Genomic DNA, 11,979 nt, shown 5'->3' with positions numbered 1-11,979 from the left:
CCATTAGAATGATGACCGGATTATAGCTCTCACCAAGGAATTCAAGAAAATGAAACCACCACAGTTTCACGGGGGACTAGATCCGTTGAAAGCCGAAGCGTGGGTCCTCGGCATTGAGAAGTTATTTGAAGTGTTTCCCTGTTCGGAGACTCAGAAAGTGCTTCTAGCCACTTTTATGCTAGAAGATGAAGCGAGAAGATGGTGGATGTTGATGAGAGAAAATCACAGAGATGTTGATTGGGTGAAATTTTTAGAAATTTTCTATGACAAGTACTTCCCGCAGTGTGTCCGGGATAGGAAAGTGGCGGAGTTCATGGAACTCAAGCAAGACAGCATGACTGTAGCTGAGTATGAGGCCAAATTTACCGAGTTAGCCAGGTTTGCACCACACGTAATTGACACTGATTATAAGAAGGCAAGGCATTTTGAAGGTGGGCTCCGAAGTGACATCCTAGAGAGGGTGAATGTCCTGAAATTGGAAACCTACATTGGGGTGCTTGACCGGGCCATCATATCAGAGGCTAACATAGCTAGACAAGCTAAGCCGACAACCGAATGGAAAGGCAATAAAAGACAAGGCTTCTTTTCGAAGAAGAAATTTCTGAAAAAGCAAAACACGGGCTCCTCAACTACTTCGAGTTCTTCCCGAGACGCAGTTCCCATGTGCAATATTTGTAGCAAAAGGCACCGTGGAGTCTGTTACCGTGCATCAGGAGCCTGTTTTAAATGTGGAAAGCAAGGGCACATAGCCCGAGAATGTAATCAGAACAGTGAGAAACTCGCAGATAGTTCAACTGCATCAGTTCCAAAGCCGGGAAATACTTTGAGACCTACTACTACTGGGGACACAGTGAGACAGGGGAGAGTCTTTGCACTTGTTCCGGGCGATACACAGAATGCCAATGCCGTTGTTTCAGGTACCATTTCAATATGTAATCAGGATGCTTTTGTGTTAATTGATTCTGGATCAACGCATTCATTTGTGACATATGCATTTGCATCTAGACTGAAAAGACCCCTAGAATTGTTGCCATATTTGTTATGTGTGTCTGCTCCGTCGGGGGAATCTGTGTTATGTGACTATATATATCGGTTTTGTGACATGCATATTGAGGATGCTACCCAATACGTAGATTTGTTGCCCTTAAACTTTAGACATTTCGATGTAATTTTGGGCATGGATTGGTTGACCAAATATTGTGCCACTATAGATTGTGTGACAAAGAGGGTTGTGTGTAAACCCCCAGAACAGAAAGAGATTGTGTTTGTGGGAAATGGGGTAGTGCCTCCACCCTATTTGATATCTGCAATGAAAGCATGTAAATTGATCAGGAAGGGGTGCCAGGGTTATTTGTGTTATGTATTGACTGAGCAATCCGTGAATGTTGAATTGAATAATATTCCTATTGTTAGAGAATTTCCGGACGTGTTTCCGAATGAATTACCAGGGGAGTTGGTAGACAGGGAGATAGAGTTTACTATTGAGACTGTGCCAGGCACCCAGCCTATTTCTAAAACCCCCTACAGAATGGCTACTGCCGAAATGAAAGAATTAAAGGAGCAGTTGCAAGACCTTCTTGATAAAGGGTTTATCCGGCCTAGCACTTCGCCTTGGGGTGCACCAGTGTTATTTGTAAAGAAGAAAGATGGTACTTTGCGCCTGTGCATCGATTATCGGGAATTGAATAAGGTAACAGTAAAGAACAAATACCCCCTACCCCGTATTGATGATTTATTTGACCAGTTGCAGGGATCACAGGTGTTCTCTAAGATTGATTTGAGATCCGGGTATCATCAGCTGAAGGTTAAAGCAGAGGATGTTGAGAAAACCGCATTCAGAACGAGGTATGGTCATTTTGAGTTTCTTGTTATGCCATTTGGTGTGACTAATGCTCCGGCAACGTTTATGGACTTAATGAATAGAATTTTTAAAACCTACCTTGATGAATTTGTTGTTGTCTTCATCGATGATATTTTGATATACTCTAAAGATAGACTTGAACATGAACATCATTTGAGGACTGTTCTACAAATACTTCGGGAAAGAAAACTATTTGCTAAATTAAAGAAATGTGAGTTTTGGCTGGATGAGGTTGTTTTCTTAGGGCAAGTGATTAACAAGGAAGGAATTTCAGTGGATCCGCAGAAGATAGAAGCAATTGTGAATTGGCCTACACCAACTAATGTGACAGAAGTTCGCAGTTTCATGGGCTTGGCTGGGTACTACAGGAGGTTTGTAAAGGACTTTTCGAAATTAGCTGTGCCTCTTTCCCAATTGACACGTAAGGGACAACCATTTGAGTGGAATATTGAAAGAGAATCAGCCTTTCATGAATTGAAGACAAGATTGACCACTGCACCAATTTTGACACTACCTTCAGGTACGGAAAATTTCGTGATTTTCAGTGACGCATTTTATAAGGGTTTGGGTTATGTGTTAATGCAGAACGGAAAGGTTATTGCTTACGCCTCCCGACAGTTGAGGCCACATGAGAAGAACTATCCAACACATGACTTAGAATTGGCCGCAGTTGTTTTTGCCTTGAAAATTTGGCGACATTATTTGTACGGGGCAAAGTGTGAAGTCTACACGGATCATAAGAGCCTGAAATACTTCTTCACGCAGAAGGAGTTGAATATGCGACAGAGAAGATGGCTAGAACTGATAAGGGACTACGACCTAGAGATTCAGTACCACCCCGGGAAAGCTAATACAGTGGCTGATGCCTTGAGCAGAAAATCAACAGGGAGTATGGCTTGGTTGCTCACTGAACAAAGAGAGATCTTGCAAGACTTTGAAAAGTCTGAAATTGAAGTGGTAGTATGCGAACAGGGCGGATTGATAGCAGCCATTACAGCCGAACCGGCAATTGTTGAGGAAATCAAGCAGAAACAGAAAGAAGACGAGTTCCTCAGAAAGGTAATTGATGAAATTGGAGTAAGCCCAAAAGCGGAGTTTAGTGTCGAGAATGGAATGTTGAAATTTCGAAACCGAATATGTGTCCCAGATATTCCGGAGCTAAGGAAGAGGGTTTTAGATGAAGCCCACAGATCCGTATTTGCTATGCATCCGGGTAATAATAAAATGTATCGGGATTTGAAACAAACCTATTGGTGGCCTAAAATGAAGAAGGAGATTGCAGAGTATGTGTCCAAGTGCCTCCAGTGTCAGCAAGTTAAAGCTGAACATCAGAAACCAGGCGGTCTACTTCAACCTTTCCCTATCCCTGAGTGGAAGTGGGAACATGTGACTATGGATTTTGTTGTTGGCCTACCTCGGACTTCTCGAGGTATGGATTCTGTTTGGGTTATAGTTGATAGACTGACTAAATCTGCCCATTTTCTGCCTGTCAAAACTACATTTACTGCTTATAGATTGGCCACTATTTATGTTGATGAAGTTGTCCGTTTACACGGGGTTCCGGTGTCCATTGTGTCAGATAGGGATCCGAAATTTGTATCTAGATTGTGGAAAGGTTTGCAGGAAGCTATGGGAACAGAACTAAGGTTCAGTACTGCATTCCACCCACAGACAGATGGCCAATCAGAACGAACGATACAAACTCTGGAAGATATGTTTCGCATGTGTGCTTTGGATTTCCAGGGGAGTTGGGAAGATTACTTGCCACTTGCAGAATTTGCTTATAATAATAGCTTCCACTCCAGCATCGGTATGGCGCCATACGAGGCTTTGTATGGTAGGAGGTGTAGATCACCCATTTGTTGGACAGAGGTCGGAGACAGAGCTTTGCTTGGGCCTGAAATTGTACAAGACACCTCTGAAAAGATCAAAACTATTCGGCAAAGGCTCAAAACAGCTCAAGACCGACAGAAGAGTTATGCAGACGTTCGGAGAAGACCTCTTGAATATGAGGTCGGCGACCATGTGTTCATCCGAGTTTCTCCGATGAAAGGCCAAGTCAGGTTTGGCAAAAAGGGCAAGTTGTAGCCCCGTTACATTGGGCCGTTTCAAATTTTAGAGAAACTTGGTCCAGTTGCTTATAGAGTTGCTTTGCCACCGGGATTCGAGCAAATCCATAACGTGTTTCACGTGTCGATGTTGAGGGGTTACCTCCGAGACCCGTTACATGTGATTGATTATCATCGGGTAGCTATTGATGAAAATATGGAATACGCTGAATGGCCGGAAAGAATCGTTGACCGACAAGTGAAAGAATTGAGAAACAAGTCCATCCCAATGGTGAAAGTAGAATGGAAGGAACACTGTGGGACGGATCCTACGTGGGAAAAAGAGGAGGAAATGCGACTATGCTATCCACATTTGTTTCCCGACGAAGGTAAATTAAGTTTGGAGGACCAAACTTCCTAAAGGGGGGAAGACTGTGACATCCCTGTTCTGTATTATGCTAAATTGGTCCTAAATCTGTTTATGGTTATGTGTTTAGCATGATTTTGTGTGCCATTATGTGATTTTGAATTCGTATCTGTTCATCGTAGGAATATTTGTTTGAATAACCTGCTTTGGAAATTAAATTGAGGGCCTTATCGGCCACAGAACCCGAAATTGATTACGCCATTGTGGTTGGCATAATTTTTAGAGCCTACGATGAAGTTTAATTGAAAATTGATTTGGGCCAAATTATGTTGATTAAGTTGGTAAAATGAGTGCCCAATTACTCTATATTATTATTATATTGTGACTTAGTGAGGCTCTACACACTCAAATCCCTCTTTGTTATTCCTCTTGGCTGACTTAAACGTAAGAAAGAGAGAGGGGAGTCGGCTAGAGAGAGGGAAAAGAGGAGAGTTTGGTGTTTGGCTCAAATTTGTGAAGAATTGGAGGATTAAACTCAAGAAATTACTATAGTTTGGAAGATTGAGCCTCTAGGTAAGCATTTGGTCTTGAATTCATAAGTTTGAAATTGTGATCTTGTAAGTTCAAGGGTTGTTGTGGTCAAGAGCATGTAATAAGTTGATTTTTGTTGAGTTTGGAGTCTTAGAACTCATGCATGTAAGAAATTACTTTGAATTTGCATGTTTGAGCTTGAAACACATGATTCATGTAGAGTTTTGGTTGAAACTCATGTTTTGATCACCATCTGTACCATCTAAGTTGAGAATGATGAGCATCTCCCACATGCATGTACAAATCATGGGAGTATAAGTCTTGAATGTTTGAAATTGAGCATGTTGATGATGGGTTTGAGATATTTTGGGACATGCATGTAGATAAATCTTGAAATTGAACTTCATAATGTTATGATCTTGCAAGGGAACCATGTTAGTATGATTATATTTGAGATTTGAGCCCTTGCATGCAAGAGTGGTAGCTGGGAAATCGAGTTGAAGCTCAAGAACACAATCTGGAATTTCCAGAATTTCTGATTCCGCTCGAGCGGGGAAGTCCACGCTCGAGCGGAGAAAACGAGCTCCCAGCATCTTTTTGCAGACATGGTTCCCGCTCGAGCGGGATATTTGACGCTCGAGCGGGGAGCTATGTAGACAGGCAGTACGCTCGAGCGGCCGAGTTCACGCTCGAGCTGGAATTGAAGGCAACCAGTACTTTTGCAGACCTAAGGGTCCGCTCGAGCGGGGAAGTCTACGCTCGAGCGGGGACCCTATTTTCTGAAATCCTGTTTTTGCATTTTGTGTTCTGTTTTCCGTTCTGCTTCGCTTGCAAGCACTCTTAGGCATATGTTAAGCCTTGTAAATGAGTTAATGAGATAATAATAAAGCCTAAAGAGGAATATGTGAATTAAAGAACGGATTAAACTGTTAATGACCCCTTTTGTGTTCATAAAACGTGTAGGGTCAAGCTCCAGGGCAAATCAACAAGCCGATCACTGTGAGTAATATCAATATTTGAAAGTTTGTCAATGTCCAATTGTTATTCCCTTATAAACTTTATGAGCTGTTAATTGGGATTGTGGGCCAAAGGCCGTTTTGACATAAATGAATGGGCCAAAGGCCGTTTTGATGTAAATGAATGGGCCAAAGGCCGTTTTGACATAAATGAATGGGCCAAAGGCCGTTTTGATGTAAATGAATGGGCCAAAGGCCGTTTTGACATAAATGAATGGGCCAAAGGCCGTTTTGACATAAATGAATGGGCCAAAGGCCGTTTTGACATAAATGAATGGGCCAAAGGCCGTTTTGATGTAAATGAATGGGCCAAAGGCTGTTTTGACATAAATTAATGGGCCAAAGGCCGTTTTGATGTAAATGAATGGGCCAAAGGCCGTTTTGACATAAATGAATGGGCCAAAGGCCGTTTTGATGTAAATGACTGGGCCAAAGGCCGTTTTGAAATGAATGAGCGGGCCAAAGGCCGTTTTGACATGAATGGAAATCTGAATGGGCCAAAGGTCAGAATGTTAGAACTACAGCCACTTGATCTGAATTTCGTGTAGTTATATATCTATTAAATGGAAATATGAATTGGGCCTAAGGCCGATTGGAACACGTTCTACGTTGTTATGTAACTTCTGTATTTGATTTGATATTATTCACTGGGCTATCGCTTACGCTCATTCATGTGTTTGTAGGTGAGCCAAGAGAAGTCCAGACCCAGCCTCAGTGAAGTTTGCTAGGAAAAATCCAAGTTTTGAGGAAGTCAGCCTTGCGTCTCATTTTTGAGACCTACCCTTGCCTTTTGCTATGTAATTATATTTTGTTTCGCCGGCAAGGACTTTATGTATATCAGTAAATAGTCTGTCATAGGTTGACTCATTTTGGATGATCCTGTCTGTAATGAATTTCGTAGGACTGTACTTTTGATGTAGGTTATTAACGTATCTGAGTATGGGTTGTTTGATGCGCATATAGGCACGGCTCTATGGACAAAGTTTTTATTTATTGCTTCCGTTTGGCCCCTTACTCTGACAAGTTATGTCTGTTTTGGTCTGAGGCCGTAGGTAATCTCAAGATTGCTGGCCGGTTATGTCCTTAACCCATAGGGGCGGGTGCGGGTCATGACAGGTCGACCCTTCCCAGACTGGTGTCGACCCTTGTGGCCAACAACAAAAGGAAGGTGTCGACACCTCCAAGACCGGTGTCGACCCCAGAACAAGATTTTTAAGCTCTCAAACCACTTTTCAACGTAAACAAGCGTGAACGAGCAATCCCAACAAGTTTAAATTGATTTGTACTCCTCCAAAACTAAGATACAACAACACTAAAAATTTCCAAAATAAAATAAAGGATCCAAATGCACTTTCCAAAAGCTTTGAAGGGCACAAGTGCTACAACCTCCCCACCTTAAGAAATTTTGTCCCTGAAATTAAATCAAACTACACAAATAAAGATTTTTCAAGCGATCAAAACCATGCTCTTCCATTTCCAAATCACAACATTAGCTCACTACTAAATCTCACCATTACATCATGGTTACCTCATTATCAACAACCTCACAATTACTCATCAACATGAAGTTCTTCCAAAAGTAATGATAACCCATAACAACTTCATGCTTAAAATAAAAACATACATGACAACATGTATTTAACAATCTCTACACACTTCCCTCAAACACTAGGGAATATTACAACGAAAAGTAACTTAAATATTTTCAAACAAATTCGGATATTTGGAGCAGACTTCTGCCTCCTGTTCCCACGTTGCTTCCTCAACCCCATGGTGTCTCCACAACACCTTTATGAATGGTATAGTTTTACCCCATAGCACTTGCTCCCGGCTATCTAAAATCTGAACCGGTCGCTCTTCATAAGAGGCATCCTCATCTACTTCCAAATCAACCCAATCAAGCACATGTGAAGGGTCGGGTTCATACTTCCTAAGCATAGATACATGGAATACGTTGTGAACCCCCAAAAGTTGTGGTGGTAAGGCTAACCTGTATGCCACTTCCCCAATTCATTCTAGGATCTTAAAAGGTCCAATAAATCTTGGAGACAATTTACCACTCTTACCAAATCTCATCAAACCCCGCCTTGGTGAGATTTTAAGAAACACATGGTCACCAACTTCGAAAGATAAAGGTCGTCTCCTCTTATTGGCATAACTCTTTTGTCGGCTTTGGGCCGTAGCTAACCTCTTCCGAATAAGAAAAACTTTCTTGGTTGTCTCTCTAATAATTTTTGGACCCAACAACGGTGCGTCACCCACTTCAGTCCAACAAACCGGTCATCTACAAGGTCGGCCATACAAGGCCTCGAATGGTGCCATCCCAATACTAGCTTTGTAACTATTATTATAGGGGAACTCAATTAACGGTAAGTGCCTCTCCCAAGACCACTTGAAATCTAGGACACAAGCTCTAAGCATGTCCTCCAAAATTTGTATGGTACGCTCCAACTGCCCATCAGTTTGCGGATGATAAGCGGTGCTAAAGGTCAATTTAGTTCCAAATGCCTCTTGAAGGCTTTGCCACAATCAGGCGATAAAACGAGGATCTCTATACGACACAATGGTTACTGGAACCCCATGAAGTCGAACTATCTCTCTAACACACATATCTGCCAAGTGCTCAACTGAAGTGCTAATTCGCATTGGAATGAAATGTGTGGACTTAGTCAACCGATCCACAATTACCCATATGGCATCATTACCCCGCCGTGTTCTAGGAAGCCCAACTGCGAATTCCATGGTAACGTGCTCCCACTTCCACTTGGCTATAGGTAAGGGTTGTAACAAACCAGCTGATCTTTGATGTTCGGCCTTCACTTGTTGGCAAATAAGGCACTTGGACACAAAGGATGTGACATCCCGCTTCATACCCCTCCACCAAAACTGACAGCTAAGGTCACGATACATTTTGGTGCCTCTCGCATGTACCGCAAGGGGTGAATGATGGAATTCTCGAAGCACTTCCACTCTACACAATTCAATTACAAACAAACGGTCCAGGTAGCGTACACTCTGATCCGAGTAAATGTTCAAACCCTTCTCTTCCTTCCCGTTGGAGATTCTATCACGAATTAGCTCCACTTTACGATCTCCTCGTTGTGCCTCTACAACTTTGCTAATCAGGACAGGTTGAGCACTCAAGGTGAACAATTTTGCACTCTCTTCGGACTTGCCCAATCGCAATTCACACTTGCCGAATTCACCCAACATAACCCACTCCCAAATGGCCACACTCGCCAAACTACTCACGGTTTTTCGACTTAAGGCGTCGGCCACTACATTGGCCTTCCCAGGTGATAGTGCAATTCAAAGTCGTAATCCTCCAAAAATTTCATCCACCTCCGTTGATGTAGATTCAAATCTTCTTGGGAAAACAAATATTTTAGGCTCTTATAATCGGAGAAAACTTCAAACTTCTCGCCGTACAAATAATGCCTCAAAATTTTCAAGGCAAACACTATTGCAGCTAGCTTTAAGTCGAGGGTAGGGTAATTCTTCTCATGAGTTTTCAATTGCCGTAAACCGTAGGCTATAACCTTTTTAAAATTTTATACACCTATTATAAAATTTTATAATATAAATTATACACCTATTTTATACACCTACAATCTTAAAATTTTATAATATAAATTATAAAATAATATAATTTTTCTCACCACAAAATATACACCTATTTTATTCACTATAAAAATATATAATTTTTTACCATATGGTCACACCATAAAATTAACTATCAAATATTTATTATAATCTTATATAATAAATAACAACAACTTCCAAAGTGGTTACTACCAATCACAAAATTAAAAATGACCGAAAGTTAAACATGAGTCATTAAACAAACTCAATTTAAATTAAATCTAAGGCATGGGTCCCACCCATAAGCCAAACATGGTCCAATTATATATCAAAACAGACCCAACAATTTATCTCAAATTATAGTCCAAACACCCAAAACTCAAATTTCAAATTCTGCTATAAATTAAACTGAACACTAATCAGTCTGCCAATTCCCATAAAATAAATACTCACCATTAAATTCAGAAATTTTTATCCAACATATTAGACTCTTATAAGAACAACATAATAAAAATTTCATAATTTCTGAGATCGAACATTATGTTTCAAAAAAAAAATTATTACAAAATTAAACAATTTTCACACATAACTTTTCACAACACTCTAATTCAAATATTAATCAATTAATTTATGTACTGATTATTTTTTAAAAAATATTTTAAGTTATCACAAGATTGGAGGGCCGAGTCCCCCGTTAAATCGGGTTCAAATTGCCATCACTAGTTTGGGGCCTCTCATGGACAAATCCATCTTAGATTAATGCTTGGGAGCACTAAAAATGGAGCATTAAGGGAGCACTAGCGAGGTGGCTCTCCCTTTGATGTGATAGCTGTCTGTTGTGTTTTTTTTTTTTTTCTTTTATTGTTTACATTTTCTAACTCATTAGAGTTATTAATGATGTGATTTTTTAGTAGTCTCTATCATTGCTGATCCATCTTAATCTGCCGTGGAAATTTGAGAGGTAAATTGTAAGTACAATGATGTAGATGACTTGACTTTGAGGGTTTATCTGGCTTGTCTAACCGTATCATTCTCATTGGGGATGACCAAGGGCGTGTATCATATATATCTCATAATTTAAAAAATAATAATATAATTTTATATATTTTTTAGTGATAATTAGAAAAAAAAAAAAAAAAGAAGTCATAATTATGGCTTGGTTTGGAAATATACTATTTTAATAATTTTTTGATTTTTTATTTTAGTATGTTTGGAATAAATTTTTGTTTTTTTTTTACAAAAAGATATGCAAAAAGTGGAGAGAAAATAGAATCTTTAACTTTTTAGCATAGGTTATAGATTTTTTGGTTTTTTATTAACTTTTTGACTTTTAAGCTAAAACTCTCGCATGTTAAACAAGGCCTAAATACTATATAAAGCATAATCAAATATATCAAAATAATGTCATAATTAAAAAAAATAATATAATTAAGGGTGCATATAATAATTGGTGTTGATTGTAAAATTTTCCAATATTTATTAATTTCTAATTATTAATTTTGATGTAGTAATATTAAATAAGCATAGAATAAAGGATGGAGCAAAAAAAATGTGGGACAGAACATATGTTCCTCCTTAATTGCAGATAACAAATAATATGTGAGTAATACTACAAAATCATTCTTACTTATTTTAAATTTATTCATAATTATTATTTTGCAGTTCAAATTTGTTCTATACATGGACTCCACATCACACAAATTCAATCACAATCACAAAATTTCATTTAGAATAAATTAAGAATAAATAAAAGTGAGTACCAAAAATTATTCATAATATATATATATATATATATATATAAAAGATGGTGAAATGTTAAGAGATATCTAGCTGTTTGTTTGTTTTCTTGACTACATAATCTAAAGTTAGCTATAAATGCATTTGCCAAAACATAATCATCGCAAACTAAATTTAGGTTAGAAAAAATGAAAATGATATTGAACAACCTTTTTTCTCCCACTTTGTTATGTTACCTTTTGGGTTCACCCATCTAATTTTTTTCTCTTATATTTGTAATTAATTTCTTATTCATTGACAAAAAAAAAAAAATTCACAAGTTTAACCACAAGGAAATTTCATAATTAAGCATCACATGGTTGTATGATCTGAAATTTTTATAACTACAACATATGCTACACATATTTTTGTTGGGGAATTTTCAAAAGGATTTTAAAAATAATAGTTTAGTTTTTGGGTGTTTTTAAAATATTTCTTATTTTTCTATGGAAAGTTAAAAATAAGTTTGGGGACTTTTTCCCACATTGAAAAAAGAGAAAAATATAGAGCATTTAATAAAGTACTGCATAAAATATTCCTTTGAATATAGAATTGTGAAATGGATGCTAGTGTACATGTACTCACACCGCAACAATTGGCGCTTCGCACCACCCGCACACACATAGAATCCTTAGATTTGTACTTAGCACGAACGCATGAGTACTGTATTGGTTTTCATCGGTAGTACCTTTTGATCTGACAAATTTCAATTTTTAATTGGTTATACATTTAGGGGTCAATTTTTAAGGTCTTTGTTTTCATCGGTAGAATCCTTTTGATCTGACAAATGTCAATTTT

Source organism: Camellia sinensis, chromosome 8 (assembly GCF_055761805.1).
Source record: "Camellia sinensis isolate YWXY chromosome 8, ASM5576180v1, whole genome shotgun sequence".
Taxonomy (NCBI): Eukaryota; Viridiplantae; Streptophyta; class Magnoliopsida; order Ericales; family Theaceae; genus Camellia; species Camellia sinensis.
The sequence above is the reverse complement of the archived record's forward strand: the minus strand, read 5'-3'. Positions refer to the sequence as shown.